General features: G+C 41.9%; 1 protein-coding gene across 1 annotated transcript in view; it reads left to right on the forward strand.

Annotated features, from left to right (window-relative positions):
• Positions 1-4,667: 4,667 nt before the first annotated feature.
• The window catches only part of HTR1F (5-hydroxytryptamine receptor 1F), a 109,125-nt gene continuing 85,983 nt past the window's right edge, over positions 4,668-27,809 (forward strand). The window contains exon 1 of the mRNA XM_081199686.1: positions 4,668-4,887. The gene's annotated coding sequence lies outside the window, so the exon portion shown is untranslated. The remainder of the gene's footprint in view (positions 4,888-27,809) is intronic.

Raw genomic sequence — 27,809 nt, forward strand, 5'->3', positions numbered from 1 at the left:
TGACCAGACCGCAGGATCAGTGGTAGTGTAGATGTGGAGCAATAGGCTTTGCATACAGAAAGTACCAGGTTCAAACCCCAATATCTCCAAGTCAGGGTTGGGGAAAGACTCCTGTCTGGTACTCTGGAGAGCTGCTTTCAGTCTGTGTAGACAATGCTGAGCCACACTTAATGTCCTGACACAGTAAAAGTCATCTCCCTAGGTTCCTAAAATGTTCACTGGAAAAAAAATTACGTGTGCCCTATATACGTCGCCAGAAACTACAGAACAATGCTATGTACCTTTCTCATTAATAACCTGAACTTTTCAGAGAGAGAGCAAGAGAATTCAGTAGCAAGCCAACAAAAACCTTGGTTAAGTTCAGTGCTAAAATAAAAGCAAAGGAGAGGCATACTGAGTCACTGATGCTTGTAAGTAACAATAACAGGGGATACTTGAGGGAATGAAGATCTTTTCAAAATGAACAGGGGTATCTGCTATGGAGAATGGTATTAATTCAGGAGGTAGATGAGAGGGTATGGGTTGTAGGAGTAAATAATTACAAAGGCACAGTTGAAGGGTAGCAGAGGTGTGATGGCTGAATAGGTGGCAGAATCAAGGGAACAGGCTTTTCTATTATTTGTTGATTTGAAGCATTTTTAACCCATTCTTCAGCCAAAAAGTCTCCTATAGAGGCTTACTGGTCAGTTTTTGTTAAAAAAAGAGAAAGCCAGTCCCTGGTATTAGGCTTGCAATATAAAATCATGACATAAAAGGAAATGGGATTGCATGGGAGGAGGGAAAAAGCAGGTTTAGGGACTTAAGTAGTTGTGCTATCAGGACAGGACTTGGAGAGAGAACTTCAGGCCCTTCCTTAGGATGGCTGGCAAACACAGCAGGGCTGAATCACCACATTATGAAGTAACAGATTATCAAAAGAGGGTAAGCGGGAGGTAAACATAAGGTCATGGTTGAGTCTAAAAGTACATCTGTTCAGCATTGTCTGTATGCTATGACTGAAAAAGACAGAAATTGCTGTGGGTAGATGGGTAGAAATTGACAAAAGTTAGATGATATTGTAACAAGTAACTCAGAAAATCTAACATATGGATTCTGTCAAAATAAATTAGGAATGTGGAGGTCTGAAGTATGACCTCAAGCTTTCTCCTCAGGAAAAGGAAACCAACTGACTAATTGAGGCAGCCTTGGCTAGACAAATATGTACTTCTGCAAACCTGGGAGAAACTAGTCAATGTCTAATGGAGGTGACTCAGTAAGTTGTCTTTTTCTGTTTGTTTGTTTTTTTAAAAAAACTTTCTCTCTATAAAAATCTATTTGTAAATGATGCAAAAAATATAAAGCTTTGAACAAAGACAGTGCTAAATATACTTGGGGAAATGCTGAGGTTTATTCTTAAGGGATTTAACATTTTCACTATTGCACACACAGGCAGAAAACTTTCAGCAAATGGAGGAGCAACCATCTCGATACCAGCAGGTGGTTATTTAGCCTGCCCATCAGCATGCCATCTGGGAGACAGCACAATGTAATTTGCGGAAAACTGCATTTCTCGACCACCCCCTCATGAAACTTGCCAGTAAGTGTATTCTCCCCCTCCTGACGTTGCAAGGGAACACTTGAGTCAGCAGGACTTGAGAGAAATTGTGTTTCTGTTGCAACCCACAGGAGAGCCTATTTTGCAACAGGGCATGTGGAAGGGCACCAAGGCATGATGAACGTGTCTGCCCCGGCTTCTCTCACAGTGTAGCGCCTGGCCCAGGAGGACGGGGTCACAGCTGAACTGTCTTTCAGTTGTCAGAATCATGGTTCTCGGGTTCTGACTTGATACACACTGCCCTTGTTGTCTTGTCATCACTGAAATGGTAGTTACGCCCACAGGAACGTGGGAATCTGACATGCTGAGTTAGACCGTTGGTCTATTTATCTCAATGCTGCTGACACTGACTAGCAACAACCCTCAGGGGTTTTGGCCTAGAGTTCTCCCATCACTGAGCTACAGCTCTTCCCTTCCAGCAGCAGCACTGTTCAGCCATCCCTTTACCAGTGGTACCTTGGTTCTCATACTCCTTGGGACTCAAACAACTTGGAACCCAAACATTGCAGACCTGGAAGTAAGTGTTTCGGTTTGTGAACTTTTTTCAGAAGCCAAATGTGCTCAGTTTTGAGTGTTACACCTCCGATTTGAGTGCCGCGCTTCTGTTTTGAGTGTTATGCTGAGGTCTGTCTGTTTTTGCTATTTATTTTGCGTTTTTGTTTTTGCGGCTTTTGCGTTTTGTTTTTGTGACTGTGTGGAATCCAGTTCAGCTACTGATTGAGTGAGTGAGTGAGTGACTGTAGTACAGTGTTTATTGCTTTCATTTTCTGGATTAATGGTCGCATTAGATAGTAAAATTCATGTTAAATTGCTGTTTTAGGGGTTGTTTTTAAAAGTCTGGAATGGATTAATCCTTTTTGCATTACTCTCTGTGGGAAAGCACACCTTGGTTTTGGAACGCTTTGGTTTTGGAACGGACTTCCGGAACAGATTAAGTTTGAGAACCAAGGTACCACTGTATTGGGAACATTCAGGTCCTTTTAATAGAACAGAAGTAACTAATGTTCTGCTGATGATTTATTATGTGTGGGTTTTTATGGAGGTCCACTAATTAATGAAAAAAAGAATTTGCATTCAAAAATTATGAAAGGTGTGAGACAATTCTGGTGAAATTCTAATGGGGTTTGTGTTGCACTTACCTTGCTTTCGAGGTGGCCAAGAACCTTCATTATGCAAATTCTATCTCCAGCAGTCTGCATTATACAGCATCCTGGTTGCCCATTCTTCCTGAAAAAACCATGATGTCCTTAGCTAGCTTTTTCTACAAGTTCAGAGATCTGGGAAGGCTCCCTACTATTCTCCTGACCTAACAGCTATTTTATCATTATCATTATTTATGCAATGGCTTTTTACTTTTAAATAAATCAGTGTGTGTGTGTGTGTGTGTGTGTGTGTGTGTGTGTGTGTGTGGAAGGGGGTGGGAATGTAAGCTAAAAGAAACTATTTTCTTAAATACAAAATCAGTTATCATACTGATCTTAGGCACCTGGCAGCTGGCCTCTCCAAGTTCTCATGCTTCAGTGAAAGCCCACGGAAACTTCGATGGGTGTCTTCAGATGAGCCTGGCAGGTTGCAGAGCCCTGAAAAAATGTTTAATTGAAAGTAAATGGCAAACACTACCTCTTGGCCACCTCACAATAATGAAGCAAGCTCAATCCTTCACCCACTGAAATTATTAAGGAATTCTAAAGTGCCCTTCAGATTTGCTGGACTTCAACTCCCATCATCCTTGACGATCGCACAGGCTGGCTGGAGCTAAAGGAAGTTGTAGTCTGACAACATCTGGAGAGTACCATGAATTGCCTACCAGAATTAGGAGGAGGGAGATGGGATAAAAAGTCTTCCCCTTGTTATAAACAAGGCAGGGTGTGCTGATGATGCAGGAGGCATATGAGAAATGACATGGCAGGCAAACCATGCAGAAAAGACTTCCAGGTCTTCCAAACTCAGAGATATTTTACAGCGATTGGAACAGACTGCATAACCAGCAAATAAGCCTGCAATTACCAAAATTGTTGTCTGAGGCTATTAAAAGGAGGAGATGTTCTTCCACTGAAATTGTCAGAATGGATAAAGAAAGATAGCTGGGATATTGTGAGTGCAGTAACAGAGTATCGAATGGAAATGGATGTTTACATTAAAACATAAAAAAATATATTGGCAAACTGCCTTATAGAAGGAAATTAAGGTGATTTCAACTCTCTTTTTCTTAGGAAAATAGGAGTATTTTGCTGCCATTCCTTTGAAAATATTGGATTGCTAATACTGTGCTAGGGTGGGTGGGTGGAGATATTATGTGGTAAATGTTAAATGATTAGCTAATAGGAAAATAGAATTTTGCTTCTCACTAGTACAGCATGTCAGTTTTTTCTTTAAAGCAGGGGTGGTGAACCTGTGGCTTCCCAGGTGTTGTTGGACTACAACTCCCATCATCCCTAAGTCATTCTGACTGATGAGTTTCGGTCTAGTGACCTGAAGAAACACAGGTATGTTTCTGGGGTCCAAAGGATTCTAAGATATGAAAAGCAGGTGATATTTATTTCTTTAGAATACTTATATTCCAATTTATTGCCCCAGGAGACTCTCAAAGCAGTTTACCAAAGATCTGAACAATACAAAATTGAAGAAATGTGACTCATGTGAATATAGATTCAGATTTGATCCTTGGAATTTCAGAAGCAACAGATATTCCAGGGTTAAAGAAACCCTGGAGAAACATGAAGAAACTGGCAGGTGAGTTTTGAGTTTTGGTGATTCTTTGGATTCAGGTGGCTGAAGGGTGATGAGATTCTGTGATGTGGATGAGATTACAGATCCTGGGTGGCAGGATTGTAATACTGAACTGCCACCGACAGTTACAAACCTTCATGCATTCCCGCATGACATCCTCTACTTTGAAAGTGATTTGTGATGTAAACGGGAGCAGCACTTGGTGCTCACAATAGCTCTCGGGGGCTTTCTCAGGAGTAAGTGTATTACTTAGGAACCGATAGGATTTGATGGAGTAGTGATTTAAATATCCAGCAGGTGGCGGTGAGAGAACCTAGTTTGGCTCTCCTATTCTATGAAACAATAGAAGAAGCCGTGCCGGCTGCAGTTCCTGAGCCAGAGTCGTCTCAGCTGCTTTTACTGCTACACTTCACTTCAGTTGCTGTTTACAGAGGTGCCACCCTCTTGACAGACTGGACTATTATACCATTGCCTTTAGGGACTCTCAAGCCTGGTGCTGCTGACTGGAGATGGCAAACTGAAGATCATTTCCTTGGCATGGGATGAGCGGACCAAGCCTGGAGGTGAGATGTGCGTGCTCCGCAGTGGGACGCTTTTGAGCCTCTACCTGTGCATGCTTTTTGCTCAGTGCTAGCCTGTAGAAAACCTGGCTGGCTGGCTGGCTGCACTGCCAAGGGCTCTGCTAGAATGCCTTTAGGGGGTGGTGGACATAGTGAAGGATGGCCATTGGGGCTTCCAGTGGGCAGCATTAGGCAAAATGGTTTCCAGGTGACCTGATGCAGCAGAGGACAAGGCTGTTGTGCCTTTGGTACGGAGGAGGGAGTTGCACGAAGTGACGCTCTTCTCATTCTCATGGCACTGTGACATAAGAAGCTGTGCCTGCCAAAGCTCACTTTCCTACATACCTGTAGGCGGTTCTGAAGTCCTGTCCTCTGTTGCATCGGGAATGCCAGTTTAAATCAGGACTAAGAAGCTGCACTGTGACTTTGGAAAGCTTAAGGAGGGCTCTCTGGGGAGAAGGTGGCATTCAGACAATATAAACAGGAATTCCTGCTCCCTTTAATTTTCCCTCTGTTGCTTTCTCCAGTCTTGGCCTGGGTGTTTTGGTACTGTTTATATTGTAGCATGATTCTGATGCACGTCCTGCTGAGAGACTGACTCCCCACCAGGTGTGCCTAGGGCTGCAGTCTTTGCGGGACCTTTGCCTGCTCATCCTGGAGCCGGGGTTGTTATTTGCTGCATGCTGCTCAGTGCACAAACAAATAGTTGTAGCTAAACAACAAAGCCCATTGGTGCTCACTGCTTTGAAATGGGCCATGTCTTAACACATGGGTGTGTATAGCTTTTATTCCTAAACATACCACCTTGTATATTTTTTCCTGCCCTCTTAACTCTTCCTTCCCTTTTCTTGTTTTGTACTGAGTTGGGGAAGGGAAACTTCGGACAGGTACTGTTTGTGTGTTGAAAACCTTTTGAGATGAAAGAAAAGTGTATTGCTCTTTCTAAAGATCCTGGGCTTCTACCACACCCCCTCACCCTGCTGCCTATGTTTTGGAGCACTTGGTGCCGTTAGGGAGCTCAGTATGCCTTTTCATGCAGAGAAAGTCAGCTTAGCATCTTGTCGCACAGAGGCATGAATGTGATATAAGGTACTTTTTCCACAGGAACTCAGCCTGGCTTCGCTTGCAATGAATTGACTTTTCTTTTTGCACCCTCTGTTTCTCTCTCTCTCCCTCCCACTTTCTGTTTGGATTTCTTAATAAGCTGTCATCACATTAAAAGAGGGGGAAAAATGGATTATACAGAGGAAAGACAAACTTAGCCAGCTGACTACCTGCCTACAGGTTTTTAAAAGACAATGAGCTTTTTCATATATAAATAAAGACTGTCCCTGGCATAGATGTAATTTGCTTGCCAGTGTTTGGTTTGGTTTGGTTTTTGCTGCTGAAGCAGAGGAACATGAAAGGTAGCAAAGGCAATTCTGTTTTGCCCAAAGCTTCCAAGAAATTATTGGGAAAGTGTTGTTTCTTTCATAAGGTTTTTATTGAGCAATTATTCATCTCATACTTCAAAATCTTCTGTATTTAAGAGCTGTTCCTAAGACTTTGGCTTTATAGCGCTTTGTGTCAAAATGACCTAACAAAATCCTTAGCAATAATGTCTCCTAACGCCCTTCTGTTGATATATTGTCAATATCTAACATGTGCAATTTGACTCACAGTGGGCCTGATTTAGGAAACATATGAAGATGAAAACCTAGATTCCACACACCCCACCCAAACAATAAATCAGTTAAAAATAACTTGCAGCAAAACCTTCATTGGGGGGGTGAGTCCAACAACCTCCAGAGAGCCACAGGTTCCCCATCCTTGGCTTAGATGCTGCATAAGGCAATGCAGGAGGGCAATAACTGATTTTAATATTTTATTGCTGTATTGCTGTAACCTCACCTGGGACCTCGTGGAGAAGTGCAGGTAAGAAATCTAAACAATAACAACACCAGAACAACACGGGCATCTTTGCTGCTCCCAGGTAATCCTTCCTCACCTGAAAGACCAAGACAAGGTTTGGGTGAAGGAAGTGTTAGTCAGAAAGAACAATTTGTCACGCTGTGCATTATTCTGGTCTTAAATTACAGGCTTTTTATCATTGAATCTCCCTGGTTTTGGAGAAAAGAAACTTGTCGTTTTCGTGTTGGCAATCCCACGCTCTTTGCAAGGGATTTGAATCTGTTTTCTGGCAAATTTAAAAGAGAGACAGAATTACAAATACTTAACTGATAGTAATCATTTCATTGGAAGGCACACATTTACCTTTTTCTCGAAGAACCAATAACTGCAGGTAGCCAGAGTTCATTCTGAGCAGAGTTCATTCTCCCTGTTCCAAGTCTACCCACTGCCAGAGCCAGCCCACAGATGAGGCAGGGTGAAGCAGCTGCCTCAGGAAGCAGAAATACAAGAGGTGTTGCCCATCTTCCCCACCACATCAGGCGCTGGTGTAGCCCTGACCCCTAGGGACAGAGGAAGGTCAGCACCAAAGCTCTTTGACAGCCCCCTCTCATCAAGTTTTGGCAAGTATGGGATGTTCCAGATGCCCTTGCAGAGTTTGCCCCACCACCATCGCCTGGTGGTGAGGCTTTGCAAGGTCTTTTCTTTGAGTGGAAGTCCTTGCAGAGCCTCAGATGCACTCCATTGTGGGGGTAGCAGTGGGATTTTTGTCTTACGTGCAGAAACATTTCAGCCCACCTCTGCATACTGTACCACACATGAATCATTTGTCTTTTTTCAGCTTGTTCTCTCCAGTTTCCTTCTTTCTATCTTTTGTTACCTTACTACAAATTTCACCATCTCTTTTATTCTGCTGCTACTTCAATCACTGCTCCACGTTGAAGGATTTTCTATTATAAGAGGCTATGCACATGCCTACAAGGGTAAGTTGAATGGGGCACCAACTGATAGCCGCTGCCTCCAGGCACATTCCTTGCATGCCTTTCCTGGTCCCCCTAGCAGCCCTTTGCTGAAGCCAGAATGTCATGAGAGACCTTGATTCTTGCATGTCCTTTTAGGGTTAGGGTTAGGGTTCTTGCATGTCCTTGTCCCACTACTTGCACACAGAAAGAAATAGCAGAAAGTAGGGACCTCATACTGCATTTCAGCTTTCAGAAACTCAGTAGGAGGTCCCAATCTCTTCTCTTACCCTACTTGAGTATTCCCTGTCCCCTCCCATTTCCTAAGAAATAAGCATTGTGCATAGCATCCACTTGATGACTGTGTGTAAACAGGGAGTACTGGCAGCATTCTAGCTTCAGAATCAAACTGAGCGTCTAACTATGCCAGCAATTGCTGCCATGGGCTTTAAGTTAAATTTAAAATTAAAGAGTTAAATTTAAAAATTAAATTAGAAGATTGAATGCCTCATTTATCAGAACTTTTTAACTTGCTGTGGCAATTTTTATCAGATCAATTTGAAATTTGGCACACTTCTTGACCTCACCAGAGATATCATGCACTCCAAGTTTCAACTTTTTAATTCAACAGGTGCCCTTTTTTCTTAAACAATTTGAAGCTTAGAATGGCTGGACTTTTTATGAATCTTGCTTTAAGTAAATGAAGATTGCTGTGCCCCTTTAATTAATTCACAAAACAGTACAATTTAGGACCAAATTGCTCATGTTAGTAAAGGTAAAGGTACACCTGCCCGTACGGGCCAGTCGTGTCTGACTCTAGGGTTGTGCGCCCATCTCACTTAAGAGGCCGGGGGCCAGCGCTGTCTGGAGACACTTCCAGGTCACATGGCCAGCGTGACGAAGCTACTCTGGCGAGCCAGCACCAGCACAGCACACGGAAACGGCGTTTACCTTCCCACTAGAAAGTGGTACCTATTCATCTACTTGCACTTAGGGGTGCTTTCGAACTGCTAGGTGGGCAGGAGCTGGGACCGAATGACGGGAGCTCACCCCGCCGCGGGGATTCGAAACGCCGACCATGCGATCAGCAAGCCCTAGGCACTGAGGTTTTACCCACAGCGCCACCCGCGACCCTCATGTTATATGCCTTTAAAAAACTGCATTGGCTATGAAAGAAAGAAAGAAAGAAAGAAAGAAAGAAAGAAAGAAAGAAAGAAAGAAAGAAAGAAAGAAAGAAAGAATAGTCCTAGGATCCCAGTCCAGTACGTGCTCTCAATCCTGATTGGGGTCCACATGGGTTTCTCTTGAAAATCACCTCATATTTCACCTTGAAGGAGTGTTTTACTCCAATCGGGAGCATCCAGCAGTTTGCAGGGGGCTTGGGGTTTCCCCCCCTTAAAAATAGAAGCAGCCCATTTTAGTGAAAAAATAAATTGAAAAAACTAATAGGTTGACTCCTATTTTGAAGAGATATCTGAGTTAGGCTATGTCACAGACATACTTTAAGGTTGCAATCCTGTGCCCACTTACCTGGTAATAACCTCTTCTGAACATTTTCTTTTCTCGCTTCTGAGTTAACATGCATAGCATGTGGCATCCAAACTGAGATTCTGGAACAAACAGCTAAATGGAATGGAAATGAAACATTGTGATTAACCACTCATCCTCTCAGAAATAAAAGAACATACCAGCACAGTACTCACATAGGGCACCACCCAAAATTAAGTGCTTCTTAGACCTTTTTTACAATGGCAGGGAGAAGAGTATAGGTTTGACTCTGCCATGGACCTAGAACAGAAAAGTTATTCCCCTTGGCTGGATTATGCCCATAGAGTGTTCTTACAAAGTACCATAGACTCGCAGAGTCACTTCTCAAGTCATCACCTTGAGCCATATTCTTAGCTGAGAATTCAATTTCTATCAATGATCAAAGGACATGTGAAAGAAAGGCTGCATTCACACATTGTTCCAGCTCTCTTGCTAATACCAAAAACTCTGCAAGAAGTTGATAAGGGACCTATGCCTCATTAACTTAGCAATATGAACAATGATAAGTTCTCAGTTTGGAACAATTGAAAAGTGGGAATCATCCTCTTTGAATATTTTATCTGATGAGGGTGAAATCTCCTCTTTTGGAGAGGCTTTCTGAAACAATACAAGATATTAAGTCTATCATTTGGAACTGAATCATGCACATGCAGGGATACTGTTGAAACTAATAAATGAGTTTTCATCTCCTTGATTCAAAGGTGATGGGGGAATTTTAAATGCTAGGAAAATAATATTATTTCAGGAGTAATCATGGTACACTTCTGGCTTTTTGCGAACAAGGCTGCTGCTTGTGAAACCAATTTAAAGAAGAAAATATAGGATTGAGAGATCACTATAGGGCAGCTGGATAAATACATACATACATAATTTTATTTGTGTGCTATCTTTTCACAATTCAAACCATGCTCAATGTGGCTAACTACATGAAGAAAATACGTAACGACAACATAACAAAAGTAGTCATAAACAATAAATAAAATTCAAAGTTGAGATTGTCATCCACATAGGAAGGCAAGATTGCACTGTGATAGAGAACTGTATGCTGAAGTTTAAGGACATTTACTGAAAATTTATATACTCTGGCTAGGGAGTAAGTCTTTTTCTGAATCAACTGGGACTTGCTTTCAAGTATGCATGAATACAATTATGCTACACAACTACTAAGGAAATGAAAAATATCTCGGGATGTGTTCCCATTTACTGTGCACTCACTGCATTTCCAGTGCTGGGTTTTTAAGCTGCATTCACACGAGGCTGTCCAAAATGCATATTGAAGCCTTGGTGGGTTTCCACGAGGCAAGATACAGTGAGAACAGCAAGAGCCTTTATTGAACTAACAGAACTGGACAACAGGGGCAAAGCAACTGCTTATATACATTTCTGAAAGCCTGGGCCACTCCCACTCCCATTGTGATTGGTTGTCTAAACTTCCAAGCTGCGAATCGTAACTCAGAGTTTATGGGCCAATGGCAGAGGCCCAAATCCTGAAATGTTCTGTGATTGGATATTATGTATCGAATCAGAACACAGGGGCTCAGAATCCTTAGTCCAGACTCAACCTCAGGCAAACGCAGACCACTGAATACATAACACATATGTATCCTGGTTGTTGTTTTTTGTTAAAAGGTGCTACTGTTTGATGCATTGTTTCTTAAACCAGTTTCACATTGATTGCAGTCATTAAGCTGTTGTCTCTAGCGAAGCTATGGACACCTTTCCTCTTGTCAGTGCCTCCTGGAGCATCCATAAACACAAATGAGTTGAAGCCATGCTGATGTGAACAGCTGGGGGGAGGTGCAACTTCACTGCACTCTGAGGGGGGGGTGTAATATGAACACACCCTCAGTCTACAAACCTCTTAAATGGGAACAGCCTAATTAAAGTTAGAGTGGTTTGCTTTGACAATTGAATTCTATATGCCTGAGTGTAATTCACAGTGAAAACTTCATCTCCTTAAAATTCATATCTTCATAGAAAGCCACAATATTTGCCTTCCTCCAGATTTTTTTTTTAAAAAACCAACAACCCTGGAATATGTTATGAAGTGCCACTGTAGAAAATGGGTGATGACAGTCATTCCACATGCATTCATCAACAATGACAGCTCTACAATTTTGTTATATAGAATATGAAATGGAAATTGAAGCAAAATAATATAAACTTGGACTGCATGCTGAAGCAGAAAAGTTTAGTTCCGGTAACAGCTGTAATAGGGAAAATAATAGCTGGAAAAGTGTTCACCATGTAAAAGTCAATGCTGACTATCTACAGTTTCCATTATTTTCAGGAATATAGGATGTTGCCTGATATTGAGCCAAACCTATTGGTCCATCTAGCTGAGTATTATCTACAATGGATAGCAGTGCCTGTCCAGGGTTTTGGGGAAGAGTCTCTCCCAGCTAAGGGTTCAACTATCACTTCCTGGGAATATAGGTCTGAAAACCAATAGAGAATAGGAGGTAACATTTCTCAGGGCACCATATATAAAGGGCAAATCAACAAATAGTGACTACATCCTGACTACATCCATAAATCCATTTCCTTTTCATGTATGCTATTCCAAGGTATCTGTTGAAACCTAAGTTCAACAAAGGCTCTACATAATTGTGAAAAAGTCAGTGCCTCAAGGCAGTGAGGTCTTGTGTGGCTGTCCTTAATCTAAAGGTACCAAATAGAGCACAGGCAGCGATAATGGATGCCCTGCCTTGGTTGGCATCATGGCTGAAGACCCAGCTTCTAGGATCATGAAAACGAAGTGATGAATACTTTTCCATTGGAGATCGCAAGTGTGAGTCAATATATTAAAGAAAAACAGGAAGATTCCAGATTGCACTTCTTGTCTCAGTTCTCCTTGTCAACGGTTGATTGTTTCTTCTGAAAGAAATGTGGAGTTGTCATCGTGAAAGTGTCAATATTGTGCATAAAGAGGCTCTAAGCTCTGCACATCAGTGCGCACTGGTGCTCAGAGCTCTATGCAAATGTTCAGAGCAGCCTTCACCAATCTTGTGCCCTTCAGATGTTTTGGATTAATTATGCTGGCTGCGGTTAATTGGAGTTGTAGTCCAAATTGGAGTTGTAGTCCAAAACATCTGAAGGGCACAAGATTGGCAATGGCTAGTTTAGGGAGAGCTGGCAAATTCTGATAGAATCTAATGAGATCCTTAGAGCGTAGATTATCCTGTGGAGTTATAGGGACTGATTTTGTGCAGTCCTGGGTGTGTTTGCATATGTGAGAGTGATATATATATTTGTATTAAGGAAGTGTATTGGTTCTGTGTACCTCAAATAATGAGACAAATTGGGGGAGGATTCAAGTCATGATCTCATGCTCCCAATTCAAATTATGCTCTTAACAAGACAGAGCAAGGATTCCCTAACTTCTTGAATTGTTCTGTGGCCTTGGTTTTTCCAAAAAGATAAGCTTGTGACCTTTAAAAAAAAATATTTTCTTTTCTGATAAATAAAACCTACCTGAATGTGGATATACTCAGGATTAGAGAGGGGAGGGGTGCAGAAGAGAGGAGGGAGATTTTTCTTTTGTTTTGTTTTGATAGGCAGGCCTAGCTTTTAAGCATAGTGAATTATATTTCTAAGGCCACTCCAATCATACTGATTTGGAGAAGGAATGTTGAAGTAAGGAAACAGAGTTGTTCTTCACATGGGTTGTCGTCATTTTTCGTTTCAGCTGTGAGAACTGGACATTAGCAGCAAAATTAGATTATTGTGGTGGCCTGCTTCTTTCTTAGTCATTCTTTTTCCTAACAGTGATAAATCATTGCACACTCTTTCTTTCTTTCTTTCTTTCTTTCTTCATGGAGGGTATTTCCAGGAAGGGGAAAGCAGTGAGAAAAAGTGTGTTATATAGCTTTTTATGAAGTGAAATCACTTTTAAAAACAAAACAAAAACAAGACCTAGTCATCTAAACTCTGCCAGGTTTCTCATCTGGGGCACTTCTCTCATGCTCCCAGTTTTCAAACTGATTTCCCACAAAAACAACAACCCTAAGGGAAGGGAACATGATTACTATTTTCACACACCAAAACTGTAAAGTATACCCCATGGGAGAACTGTTGCACCTTCTTTCAGAAACGTGGCAGCCTTCATCCTCTCAGGTGGCCATGCCTACAATTTGGAACCACACCAGCAGATTTTATTTTTTTTAAGTTATAAGGTTTTTTAAAACACACACCCTGTATAGATTTCCATGAAATCCAGCAGGCTTGATCCGCTCTGGAGGGGCTCCTTTGTCCATAATTAAATTTCATCTAATTAAATGAAAAGGTAAGATAGAGATAGCCATTTTAAGATCCCCCATTATAGTCAATTGGGCAAAAATAGTTTTGGATTAAATAGATCTCATTCAGACCAGGGTAACAAATCGGCTGGATTGAAACAGAGTTGATCCTAAACAGATCAGGCTGCTTTCAAAAGCTCCCGATACAAAGCAAATCTTGTCAAATACATCTCTATGAAACATTTTCATTTAAAAAAAAATCCAAATGGAAATGGATGTTGCCCCTGTTCCCCTGCCCTCAAAGCAGAAACGTGCATTGGTGTGGGAACTAAGGGCTTGGTAACATTGCTCTTGCATCTTGCACACTTCTGTGGGGCAAAAATTAAAGGTGTTTACAGAAGTCCCTGCACACATAGGTACAGAGGTCCCTGCACACCTGCCCAGAAAAAGAAGAAAAATTGTGGGGGGAGAACACAAAAACATTCCATCAAGAACTACCTGCTACTGTGGATGGGATACAGCAATATAAAATAGGCTTTAAACCTCATGTTTGTGAGTCCTTGCATGCCAGCTGCACACATGGAAAATTCAGATCTGCGTGACTTGTTTGCAAAATATCGCCCCTGGAAGCACCCCAAGAGCCATTGCAGATGATGACATCTAAAGACCAATGTCATCTGTTTGGTTTCTGTGTGCCACTGCTTCTACTGTGCAAGCCGCACGCAACTGAACTGATCCCTACTCATCCAAATGGAACACAAAAACACAGCAGTCTTGCCAAATCCCTGCGCAAGTTGACACCTCTTCCGTGAGGTACTTTCCCTCCCACTTCTCGCTTGGTAAGCAGCTGTCTGGAGACGGCCTTGCTTTTTGTTGCCACAACCAGAAAGGACACAGAATCAGCAAGCAGATGAGTCATGGGCAGGTCAACAAATCACTGAATCTCCAGTTGCCTTTGCTATTTGGAGATGGAGTAATCACAGCTGTCGTCTGTTGGCCCAGAACAATGGTCTTTTTTTGCACACAACCCGCTGGATTTGTTTGTATTTTGTAGAGAGGGCAACACATTTCTGCAGAGATCAGCTAGTGTAAAAATATTTTCCCCATGTTACAGACAGAATTATGAGACACAGGAAACTGCCATACTTAACCCATACTTTTGGTCCATCAAGATTATCTACACCAGGGGTAGCAAGTTAGTGACGCTAGATGTTGTTGGACTCCAGTTCCCATTATCCATGCCTATTGGTCATGCTAGCTGGGGCAGATGGGAGCTGGAGTCCAGCAGCATCTGTAAGGCCACAGGATACACACACCTGATCTAAGCACACTGGTTAGATATCCATGGTTTCAGGTAGGGGCTTTCTCAGACAAACTCACCTGGGAACATATGGGGGCCACAGTCTTTGCCGCGAGTAGAGTCATATGAGAATGGGTATTTTCTTTGTACATCTGCTGGTTTTTTCAGAGGATTAGATGGTAAAATGTATGCAGTTCAGAATGTATATTCAATATTATTGTCAAACAAATTAAAAAAAGACTTCTGAGGGGGGAGATAAGAAAATGTCTTATGTGAATCATGAGCATTACTTTTATTCTGTTTTTTGGTAAAGCTTGTGGCTAAGTTAGCTGAGCTGGTGTGCTGTCACAGAATGTTCATTAATACTCCACATAATGAAGATGCTCGCAACAGGATGTTCTCTGTCTAGCTTCTCTGGGGAAAGGACAGATTCTGGAGACCTGGAACACAGACTCTGAGACTGATCAGATAAGAGAAGGTGTGGCTGCAATGCTTATTAGCTGAAGGTAGTAATCCATGGGGTAGAGTCGAGTCCAAAGGAAGACTTGGCAGAATAAAATGAGCATAAGGGTAAATGGAGTGAGATACTACAAACTGAGGAAAGAATTGGGTAGGTGGAAGGGCACGGGGAGACTTGGCTGATTGAATGGGGGAGTTTGTTTTTGCTGTTGGGAGGATACTGCTTTTCAAATTATTAATTGTTTGTATTTGTATTTTAGATTTTGTGTGTGTTCATGGAATCTCCCTTCTGAAGGCTTTTGCTCTAGAACCATGGTTCCTAATGTGGGGCACACGGAACTTGATTTTTAAGGGGAGGCAATTCAAGAATGAGTTATTAACAGTGAATGGCCTTTTAGGCTTCCTCCACGTGAATATGAGTTCACTTTTTGAATAATAAGAATTCTATGTCACGGGGGGAGGATTGGCATTTTAGAGATGCTTAGATGGGACAAGGCCAAAAAAAGAGCAGGAACCACTGCTCTAGAAGGTAGCCTTAACATACTTGAACAAACAAAGACTTAGGCTGTGTACACACCATACATTTAAAGCACACCCACACACACACCAAGGATCCTTGGAACTGTGGTTTAAAGGAACTGTGAATAGTAGGTGTGAATTTAAACTATAGTTTTCCTTTTTGGGTGGGTGTGTGCCTTAAATTCTCTTTACATGTATTGTGTGTATGCAGCCTCACAGTCAGGATGGAGAGTCAGGACTTTGAAGAAGCAGTGGAAGCACAGAACAGAAGTAGAAACCAAGGAGAAATTGAGGCATCATTTATGCACATGAGGTATTTGTGACTTTTGGAAGAGGATAGAAAAGGATTTTGGTAGCCTCAGAGTCATGGCCAGCTGCTAGGATCTTAAGATGTTTCTGTGTAAGCATATGGAGGGTATGTCTGGGAAGGGGAAGTATAAAATGCAACTGCTCCACCAAAATCAGGATCTTTTCATGAACAGTTGTGCAGTACGTTACAATGTGTAAAATTTGTAGTTGGGAATGTATCTATCCGTGGCATCATCATACATTTTCACAGAAATATTTGCTGTGTCAAATCAACACTGATCTATGGCAAATATAGTGCAAAGAACGGCTCAGTTTGGAGATAAAATGAGACGGAATATGCAGAGTTATTTCCAAACCAGTTTAATATGGCCAGCAGTTCTTAGGTACGTGGCAAAATACTGAATAAGGACTTTCTCTTTCTTTTTTTATGTACTTACTGAGAATTGACAGGAAGTACAGAGCTTGAAAAGGGGAATCTACTTCAGCTAACAGCTTCCTTTATTTAAAAACAATGGCTAGGATCCAAGAGCTATTCCACATATGCACCCAAACTTTCTTGGCCCTGTTCAAACCACTATAGCCTCCTGTACCCTCTAGCTAGTTGCCCTGGATGTCAGTTGGACCTTCCTAAGGGGGTGTCATTTCATGGGGCTACATCTGGAAAGGAAACACACTAAGCTCTTAGTGTTTGTACATAAGGAAGAGCCTTATTCAGAAGTATAGAAGGATTTAGGGCAGTGTGACCGGTTCCACTGCACTGGGCACTGATGCTAGGGGACGCCACAGAGAGTCACAACTATAATGTAGTGAACTGGGCAGAACAGAAGGCAAGAAACAGGTGGAGCACCGAATGTTGGCCCCGCACAAAATGCCGCTGAAATCTGAAATACCAAAGTTCACCCCTGACACAAGGGTTTTTAAAGTGTCACCACTTAATGCATCCCCCTACAAAAGATGATAAAACAAGTTACATATTTTAATGTGACAGTTTCATATTATATAGATGCAAAATTAAAAATATACTGTAATTTAAATGGAAATATGGTAAAGCTTGCCATGGGGAATATTGTGACCTGGGGATCAATTTGCCTGCTCTCAATACATGGTAACTTTTGAAAAGCAGCTGCAAGACCCATTTTCTCCCATCTTAGGCCCCACATGCACTATACATTTAAAGCAGTATCATGCCACTTTAGACAGTCACGACTCCCCCCCCCCCAAGGAATCCTGAAAACTGTAGTTTGGTAAGGCTGCTAAGAGCTGTTGTTGTTGTTTAGTTGATTAGTCGTGTCCAACTCTTTGTGACCTCATGGACCAGAGCACACCAGGCACTCCTGTCTTCCACTGCTTCCCAGAGTTTCATCAAATTCATGTTGGTCACTTCTATAACACTGTCCAACCATCTCGTCCTCTATCATCCCCTTCTCCTTGTGCCCTCAATCTTTCCCAACATCAGGGAGTCTTCTCTTCTCATGAGGTGGCCAAAGTATTTGAGCCTCAGCTTCAGGATTTGTCCTTCCAGTGAGCACTCAGGGCTGATTTCCTTCAGAATGGATAGGTTTGATCTTTTTGTAGTCCATAGCACTCTCAAGAGTCTCCTCTAGCACCATAACTCAAAAGCATCAATTCTTCGGCGATCAGCCTTCTTTGTGGTCCAGCTCTCACTTCCATACATCACTACTGGGAAAACCATAGCTTTGACTATATGGATCTTTGTCGACAAGTTAATGTCAACAGTAAAAGCTGTTAGGAGACCTCTATTCCCCCACCCACCAAGCTAAAATTCCAAGTTCCCTAGGTATAGTGACTGATTTTTAAACCTTGTGAAGACATATTTAAACTGGATATACAGGCAACAACCAATTTACGCATTCCAGTTGACACACAATAGCCCGCACATATATCACAGTAACCAGGAAGTGGCCAGCGAAGAGGGCAGAATGGGGGGTGGCATGGGGGCGGGGCAAGGGCTTATATGTGCTCTGCCACTGCATGCAATGACCCAGAATGCAACCCCTATTCAAATCAGGGTTTGCCTTATACTGGAAAGTCTTTCAAGAAGGGACACCTTCAGAGGACTGTCCTCCGTAAAGTCACCCTATGTTCTTTGGATCCTCCTGGTCATTGAATGCAACTCCCAAACCTGTTAATACAATTTAATTGAGTTGTTTCAGGTGTTTTGGCAACTTTTCCTGACACCTATAGTTTCTTGAACTATCCAAATTTGCACCTATATTTAGCATATATTTAGACACTGATTATTTCTGACTCAATTTTCTTTTCTTCCCTCTCCCCATTTCTTTAAAGAAAGTCATGCATAGGAAGATACTGAACTTTAAGCAAACTGGCTTTATCTGCCTTGGTTGGTTTCCAGCTAACACAGTTCAGTATTTCATAGGAAAACTTCTGATCATTTATTGCTGACTTCACTGAGACAGTTTATGGTTCATTAGCTGATGATTCAGTTCAGGGACACTTTGGCCAAAAGAGGTCTCTGCAGGTTTACACATCTGCTGTGTGAATTGGTTCCCAATAAAGAGCAGGGCTAGAGCTCAACTTCCATTATTAAAGCTATTTCTAAAAATAAACCAAGACATTTTACACTGTGAACTCTTACTGGAAACTCATTGATCATTTAAATGCAACAACCACTCACAGCTGATTTGGAGTATTTCTACTCTACTTCACAAATAATTATGAAGTATAGTTATTTTTCTCTATCACTGTATCAAGATGATAATACAGGGAATGTAACAGGTGATGCTGGTGGGGTTTTTTATTTTATTTTATTTATTTTCAGCATTGGTGTGCTTCTCCATAACTCAAAGAGAGCCGGTGTGGTGTAGTGGTTAAGAGCGTAGACTCGTAATCTGGTGAACCGGGTTCACGTCTCCGCTCCTCCCCATGCAGCTGCTGGGTGACCTTGGGCTACTCACACTTCTCTGAAGTCTCTCAGCCCCACTCACCTCACAGAGTGTTTGTTGTGGGGGAGGAAGGGAAAGGAGATTGTTAGCCGCTTTGAGACTCCTTCGGGTAGTGGTAAAGCGGGATATCAAATCCAAACTCTTCTTCTTCTTCAAAGATTTTTGGATGGTTTACAGGAGAAAACAGCATAAATATGAAATAAATATTTAGTTTTTATTTCAGGCTTTTGTGTTTTATGTCAAATCAGAGCACACAGAACCCACAAGATTAAAAACACCAAGGCTTACACCACAGGTGTCACCAACCTTTTTGGGCGGTATTGCCCTAAAATGGTTTGTATTCAACACAGTGCAAACTGATTTCTGCATTGGGACCTACCCTTCATCTTCTCCCTCCTGCAGCCCCCTATGAATCCTCAGAAACTGCCCCAGAGGCCCCCTGCTACCACCCCTGGAGCAGATTTTGGGAGTGCAAGGGTGGCTGTGGAGCGAAGGGGAGTAAGAGGAAGCCCTGCTGCATGAGCAGGAGTCTGTTGAAATTCCTCTTATGGGCCAACACAGCTCCTGTTTGTTTTTTAATAACATACGGTTGAATTACTTCTCCTTGCTATGTTCGAACAATCTTGTGTTACAATCATCCCCAGGAACAGCATGGAAAGGGAGGGGTGGAGAATGCAGGAACACGTTATTCCTATTTTGTTTTGCCATTCTTACTGAGCTACAGCCGCATCATAGCCATGACCAGCAATCTCAAGGACTCTGAATACTATCATTGTGTCAGCATCACCATCTGCCTGCTTAATATGAAGGCCAGCATTATGCATGTGAGCTAGCAAAGCTTTTGTAAGCCTTGATTTATTGTTCAGAAAAGCAGCTTGATGTTGCAGTCATCAATAGATCACTTAGACCTGGTTGCTTTTCACCTACATTGCCTTACTTTTATTACCATTGTATTATACCCAAATATGCAGTTATGTTGCCATAATGTCGCTTACATAAATGGCACATAGAATGTCTAAATTGCTCAGTGGTTCCACCAATGAAGCCAAATTACATGTTATAAGAACCCTCAACATGCAATGTGTTGTCAGGCAGCTGTTCTGCTCATGATGCAGAGTATTTATTCTCCACAACACTATTTTTATCTCAACAACAACATGCAATCATAGTGTGCCAGGAACAAATATCACTGCCATCGCCCATCCACATTTCCACATGTGATGGATATTTATCAACAATATTTACTGATGCCCAGATATTACACCGATTATTGCACCTGCTGTCTCAACTTCCTTGCAGCATTGTTTCCAATAGTGATGTTATGTTGCCATATTTCAAAAAGTGAACATCCAGACAGCTTTTTTTTTTTTTTTTTGCAAAGTTCTTGAGCCAATTTTCAGAAATTCCACACAACAGACAAATTCCATATATGTCCAGAAAATCTTGGATATTTCTTGGAAATCCCGAATGTATGGCAGCCCTATATAACTGATCAGAAAGGATCTTACTAATCATATCAAGGTACATGGTGCATTTCTTGCCCAATAAGGTTGTAATGACAATGGCATCATCACAGTATTACTGCAGTTTCAGTTCCAACCCAAACTTGGTGTAAGCAGAAATATTGTCACTCCAGTGTCATAATAAACTATGACTTTATTGTCATCAGAACAATCCTATGCAAACCTCTGACTCTTGCACTTTCCCCAACCCCACTATCCTCTTACATAGCCTCAAAGAAAATTCAGAAACTTTAGTATCTGTTTTGAATTATCCAGAAATTCTTGTATTATCAAAACCTGTCAAGCTGTGATTAGTTGTGGCTAACTATAGTTTGTTGAAGCATGCCAACTTCAAATCACAGGTTACAAAGATGTCCTATTTGGACAAAACCATAGTTAAGATGAACTGCAGTTTAGCATTATATTTGAAATCTAAACTTCTGTCAATGAGTAACAGAAGCAGAACCTTCCTATCTGCTTGTGGCAGCTCTGAAGAAGAAGAAGAGTTTGGATCTGATATCCCGCTTTATCACAACCCGAAGGAGTCTCAAAGCGGCTAACAATCTCCTTTCCCTTCCTCCCCCACAACAAACACTCTGTGAGGTGAGTGGGGCTGAGAGACTTCAAAGACGTGTGACTGGCCCAAGGTCACCCAGCAGCTGCATGGGGAGGAGCGGAGACGCAAACCCGGTTCCCCAGATTACGAGTCTACCGCTCTTAACCACTACACCACACTGGAAGAGGGAGGCGAGGATATGAGCCAAGGGTTGCATAGATTAGTTCCCAACACAACACACCATGGTTTATCATAGTGATGACTGAACACAGACATAGAATATAGACACTTTCTGTTGCTTTTTGTGACACGACACATCAACTTTGACTTAAAAAGATAATCCTTCTCTGAACAGAAGCAGTTATTTGGGGGCACTTAGAGTTGACACACAAAAAGACACACTTCTGCTTTCATGCCTCCAGCTGTTGAGATGTTTAATATGTTAGCTACAGCTATCTCCCTCTGGTGTTCTACAGTGAATGAGCAAGATGAGGTTACTGATTATTACTTTGTTTGCTGGGGAGAGAGCCTGGATTCACTTGTTTGTTTGTTTGTTTGTTTGTTTGTTTGTTTGGCTTGTAAATCACCCCCATCAAACCCCCAGTTTGCAACTTAAATAAAACTAAGCACAGACCCATAACAATACAACTCTAAGACATGTCATTAAAAAATTATAAAACCAACAATAAGCAAAACAATGCTGATAACATTTCTATGTTGTTGTCGTTAAGTCATTTAGTCGTGTCTGACTCTTCGTGACCCCATGGACTAGAGCACGCCAGGCCCTCCTGTCTTCCACTGCCTCCCGCAGTTTGGTCAAATTCATGTTTGTAGCTTGAGAACGCTGTTCAACCATCTCGTCCTCTGTCGTCCCCTTCTCCTTGTGCCCTCCATCTTTCCCAACATCAGGGTCTTTTCCAGGGAGTCTTCTCTTCTCATGAGGTGGCCAAAGTATTGGAGCCTCAGCTTCAGGATTTGTCCTTCCAGTGAGCACTCAGGGCTGATTTCCTTCAGAATGGATCGGTTTGATCTTCTTGCAGTCCATGGGACTCTCAAGAGTCTCCTCCAGCACCATAATTCAAAAGCATTTCTATAGGTATAGCAATTGTTGGAATAGTAATAATCATCATACTGAGAGCAACTAGAATGGTCAAGCGACGGAGCAATTCCCCCATGAGGGAAAGTTGCAGCATCTGGGACTTCTTAGTGCAGAGAAAAGGGAGTAAGAGGTGACATGACAAATGTTTATAAAATCATGCACGGCATAGAGAAAGTGGGTAGTGAAAAAAATATTCCTCCTCTCATAATGATAGAGCTCATGGACAGTCAATGAAGCTGAATGTTGGAATATTCAGGGCAGATAAAATTAAGTTCAGGGAAGATTTTCATGGTTGTTGTTTTACTGTGTTTTTAATATTTTGTTGGGAGCTGCCCAGAGTGGCTGGGGCAACCCAGTCAGATGGGCATCATATAAATATTATTATTATTAAAGCATTCCTTTCATAGAATCATAGAACTGTAGAGTTGGAAGGGACAATTCTATGAATGGAACTCACTCCCACAGGAGCCAGTGATGGCCACAAACTTGGAGGGCTTTAAAAAGTATTTAAATTCATGGGGAAGAACGCTACTAACTGAGATGGCTGTGTCGTACCTTCGCTGTTGGAGTCAGTATGCCTTTGAATATCTGTTGCTGCGAATCAAAGGTGGACTGAGTGCTGCTTTTATGTCCTGCTTGTGGACTTCCCACAAACATCTGGTTGGCTACTGTGAGAATAGGATGCTGGTCTGGGTGGGCCACTGGACTATTCCAGCTGGATTCTTTTGCAAATATATATAGGCAAAATTACAGTGGTACCTTGTGTTAAGAACTTAATTCGTTCCAGAGGTCCATTCTTAACCTGAAACTGTTCTTAATCTGAGGTACCACTTTAGCTAATGGGGCCTCCCACTGCCACCACGCCACCACTGTACGATTTCTGTTCTCATCCTGAAGCAAAGTTCTTAACCCAAGGTACTATTTCTGGGTTAGCGGAGTCTGTAACCTGAAGCGTCTGTAACCCCGGGTTACCACTGTACACTTTAAAAACCAGAGCTTCTTCCGATTGTTCTCAAGGAGAGCATGGGCAAACCCAGCTAATGACAAGGTGACCTCTGGGATAAAGAAGCTTGCCCATCACTGAATTTCATCAGTATGAGAAACACAGAGGATTGTAGTTGCCAACCCTTTTGTTCTCATAATCTCTCCGTCTCTTTGGAAACTGTGTGACAGAGCAAAAAGTAGTGGATGAAGCATTCCACTTCTCTGCGTCTTCATACTTACTGGATGTGGTTACGCCTGTTACATTTCTGTCTGCCTCTCACACACATTTGGAAGCGCAGGAATGAAAAGGTGTCAGTCAAATTATTGCTTCCGATTCTTCTCCACACACCATTTGCTACCTATTTCTTCTTGGATCGTAGTCACCGCCGTCTGCATTTGACATTACTCTGGGCTTTGTAACATGGTAGCATTTTTAGTTTTAGCATGCTAGTTTTAGTGTCTCTATCCTCACTGGTATTCAAATCGTGACTGTATGATGAATCGGGGTATTATTTGAAATTATCATATCTTAATTAGGGCCTAGCGTAGAACTGAGTCATATCAGGAGTGGATGTCTACCTCAGAGCGGAACGGAAGACAGGTCAGGATCAAATCTCCGGGTGATTTGAAGTAGATTGGGAAAGATTCCAGACTCCTGGTTTGTTTTTTTTAACTATAGCAACAACGCAATGACTGCCCTTCCTCCCAAACTAAGCTGCAGAAATGAAGAAAGCTGGGAGAGGATAACCAGGAGTACATTTGTGTGAGAGAGGAATATGAACTCTGTTCAGATCTTATAACCAATTATGGCACTTAATATTCGAAGTCCCTTTTTCCCCACCTGTAGCTCCTGTTGGTAATCTTGGGGTTCTAGTAAAAAAACAAAGAGAGCCTGAATCCTTTTTGACAAAATAAGGATTCAATGTCCTACATTCTGAGGACTTTTCCTTTAAATTCTGCTTACTGGTCGCTGAGTGGTAGAAATGATAGCTTAGTCTGAGTTTTCAGCAGGAGACTTAACTATAAACTGCTCACCAGCCCCCAGCTGGACCTTTGATTTAAATTGCTTCAAGCTTGATAATCAAATTTGCATTGTATTATATAAGCTTCCAAACATTTGTCACAGGAGTTAAAGCTATCAATTCCAGGCTTGATGTGTAGAAATAAAATTGACATTCACAGTGCCAGATGTTGCAAATGGCATCAAAATCTGTAAATCTGAATGGTAATTTCTTGCTGTATATGTCTATCCAGGACTCTGTAAGTTAAAATCTGTGCTCCAACGTGTCCTTGGAAGATAGATAGTATGAAGCCAATGAAATTGCCTGAAGCGCTTAGCGGTCTTGATGAACTACCAGCAGTCTGCACTCAGCAGCAAAGTATCTGAAGTGTCATCAGGGGTCACCTCATTTAAAATGAATTATCATAATCCTAGCATTGAACTTCTGAAGGGAGGAATGGTGGTTAAGCAAAAATGGACTGAGTGGAACAAATAAGGTTGTGAGCCACTTCACCAGACTGAATCAGTGACATCAGTGGACCAGCCCCCACAGCAAACAGATCTTTCAGAAGGTTGTGGCAGAAGTACTTTTTGGAGTTCCCAATAACTGAACTACCTGCTTCTGCAGCTCTCTTTATGCATAACTCACATGGAGGGAATTCACATGTAGGAGGAGGAGTGGGGTCATACCTCTGGCCCTATTCCCTACATCACCCAGTTGGGTTATCACTACTTCTAATGTATTAGTATTGACTGTACTATGGGAGTCTCTGGACCAATTTGGAGGGCTGTGTCAAAATATAGCATAACTGAGATATTATTTGGCATGATCATGTCTTTGATGAGGAAGGCCTACATTTCAGAAGCTGCTTACACATAGTCTTTCCTCTTCACATGTCAGTGCAGGACCATTGGTGATGTGGCTAGCCCAGCCGCATGGCACAAGGAGCAGAACCACCAGCACGCCCTCCCTCCATCCAAGGAGAATATGAATAAATGTCAGCGCAAAGTATCAAGATCAACGTGTGTCCTGCAGTGCATTGGGTTGCTTATTATTTGCTGTACACTCATACTTACCAAAGGGACCATAGAATCTGAATCTAGCCAACAATGTATATTGGAGTGTTTCAGGACCAGGGATGGTAAATCCCATTTTGATGCTTGAGGGAAATAAATCAGTTTGAAAACACACTTTTAAAAGTTAGGCTGTATTTGCTTCCAAGAAGCAACATTTATTTGGAGGTGAATATCTAAAACAGAAATAATGAATCAAGAAAATGAGGAATTCACTTCCAGAATAACAAGGCAGAGAAAGGAGCATAAAGTGGCCAAAGCAATTGGTAGGCTAATATCTGTGATGGACTTTTACATAACCATTTCTCCCTACTAAAGTAGGAGGAAATAGTATCAAATTCTGACACATTTATCATGGAAGATTATGCTTTTGGTTGTTGGTATATAACTACAAGATAACAAAATCTTCTTCAAATAATACTAGCTTCATGCACACACACCAAAATATTCTCTCTTGCATTCAGCAGCTAATTTCTAATCTTTTCAGACTGAAGACATACGTTGAAATGTTATCTTTGGCTCCCTGTCATATGTGTACTGCAGGCATTTCTTTCCCTCCAGCATCCTCCTACGTTTCCTCTTCTGACTTTGACACTCACAATGTGTTATCAACTGTTAAAATGAAATAAAAGTATAAAACGCATAAAGTGGAAACAAGTTACCTATCCATAGCTAAATGTCAGGGGTGTGTGGAAATGAAGTACTATAATTTCAGCTGAAATGACCTTTTATGACTTTAGTTAATTAATGTTAATAATTACAGATTTACATTTAGGACTCAGTTGAGCCAAAGTTGAGGGCCTTTAAATTCAGTTACCATGAGAAAAACTCCCACACTAAGCCATCAGTTAGGGAGATTTCCTTTTTTTGTTTATTGCACAGTGGCTACATTTTGTCCTTAGTGTTTGTCCTTCGTTGTCTATTGCAAACAACCCAGTGATCCTCAGATGAAGGGACAGTATAGAAGTTAATTAATTAAATAACATTGAAAGAAATGGTGCTTTTTGAGCATTTGAAGTGCTCAGCAAAGTTTTTGTCCCTCTCCCCTAACGCTAGAACTCGTGGAGATCCAATGAAGCGAATGCTGGAAGATTCCGAACAGAATAAAGAAAGTCCTTCTTCACACAGTGCATAGTTACACGGAACTTTGCTCCCCCAGGATGAAGTGATGGCCGCCAAACCAGATGTCTTTAAAAGATTAGACAAATTCATGGAAGATGAGACTAGCACCAGCTATTAGTCATGGCTGTGCACTACCTCCACAGTGGAGGCAATGTGCTTCTGAATGCCAGTTGCTAGAGGGGAGTGTGCCCTTGTGTTCAGGTCCTGCTTGCAGGTTTCCCACAGGTATTTGGTTGGCCACTGTGAGAACTGGATGCTGGACTAGATGGGCCATTGGACTTGGGAGCCAAAGTTTAGGACCCCAACATCAGCAGGAGATCACTTTCACCCACAACTGCTCACGGTTGGCTCAGCGTCTGTCTTCTCCATTCTAAAGAATGGAAGGGTGCAGTACTGCTGCCTATTGCATTTCATTGCAGCAAACATCTGTCAAGCTGTGTATATTATTTAAATGTACTCAGATATCCAACAGAACCTTTTTTAAACAAAAATCAACTTGCAACTAGACTGCTTTTGAAATAGATAGACAGATATAGATATAGGCTAAACCTTAAAAGTATTGGAGCATCAAATCCAACCCTGTCTTACAATGTACTCACAGTTGAAGTAACACACATTACCATCTGGAGAAGGATCCCCATAAAACCATTAAATCTAGAGTCTGAAATTGCTTATCTACACCACTGCATAAACCACTGAAAAATCCATATAACAGTCCAGTTTGGTATGTTAGTATTTATATTCAGTTTTCTGAAGATAAAGTGTCCACAATCCTGGCATGAAATGACATTTCTGAGCATGGTTTCAATGCCAGCAGCCAGACAGGCAGCCAGGACCCACCAAGCCACTTTCACAAGCAGATGTAAAGGTTTGTGTTCATTGTTTTTAAAGGAGCTGGGGGGGGGTGAGGAAGAAAGTCTACAGTAGGATGGAAAGCAACCCCCTTTTCAAGATAAACTGAGATGTAAGCTTGGACCCAACTTGAAATGGCCCACAAGTCTTAAATCAAGGAGGCTGGCATAATTACCTCCAGGACCAGAGGGAATAAGCTGGGGTTCACAACTGAGGAGATGTTGTTGCACCCAAGTCCCACTTGTAGCCTTCCAGAGGGCATCTGGTTGACCCCTTTGAGAAGAAGACACTGGATGAGATGGGTCTTTGGTCTGATCCATCAGGGCTTACATTCTTATGCCACACTGTTAGTTGAGCCCATTCCAAATTGAGTGGAGGGCAATTTGCCCAGCACTAGTTGAGGAAGAAACCTTTGCTTGTGTTACAACAGTTGTAGCAGCATTAGGTGTGAAGCAAGGCCTGTCTGGCTGTGAGATATGTGGTTCACCCAGCTTTTTGCTCTAACCTTTCTTCTACTCCTCCTCCTGAAAATCCAGCTGCATGGATGCAACATGGAGCATCCATGGAACACAAACTGGCTTCTACTGCCTGAA

This window comes from Podarcis bocagei (assembly GCF_964188305.1).
Source record: "Podarcis bocagei genome assembly, chromosome: 6".
In the NCBI taxonomy this organism is placed as follows: domain Eukaryota; kingdom Metazoa; phylum Chordata; class Lepidosauria; order Squamata; family Lacertidae; genus Podarcis; species Podarcis bocagei.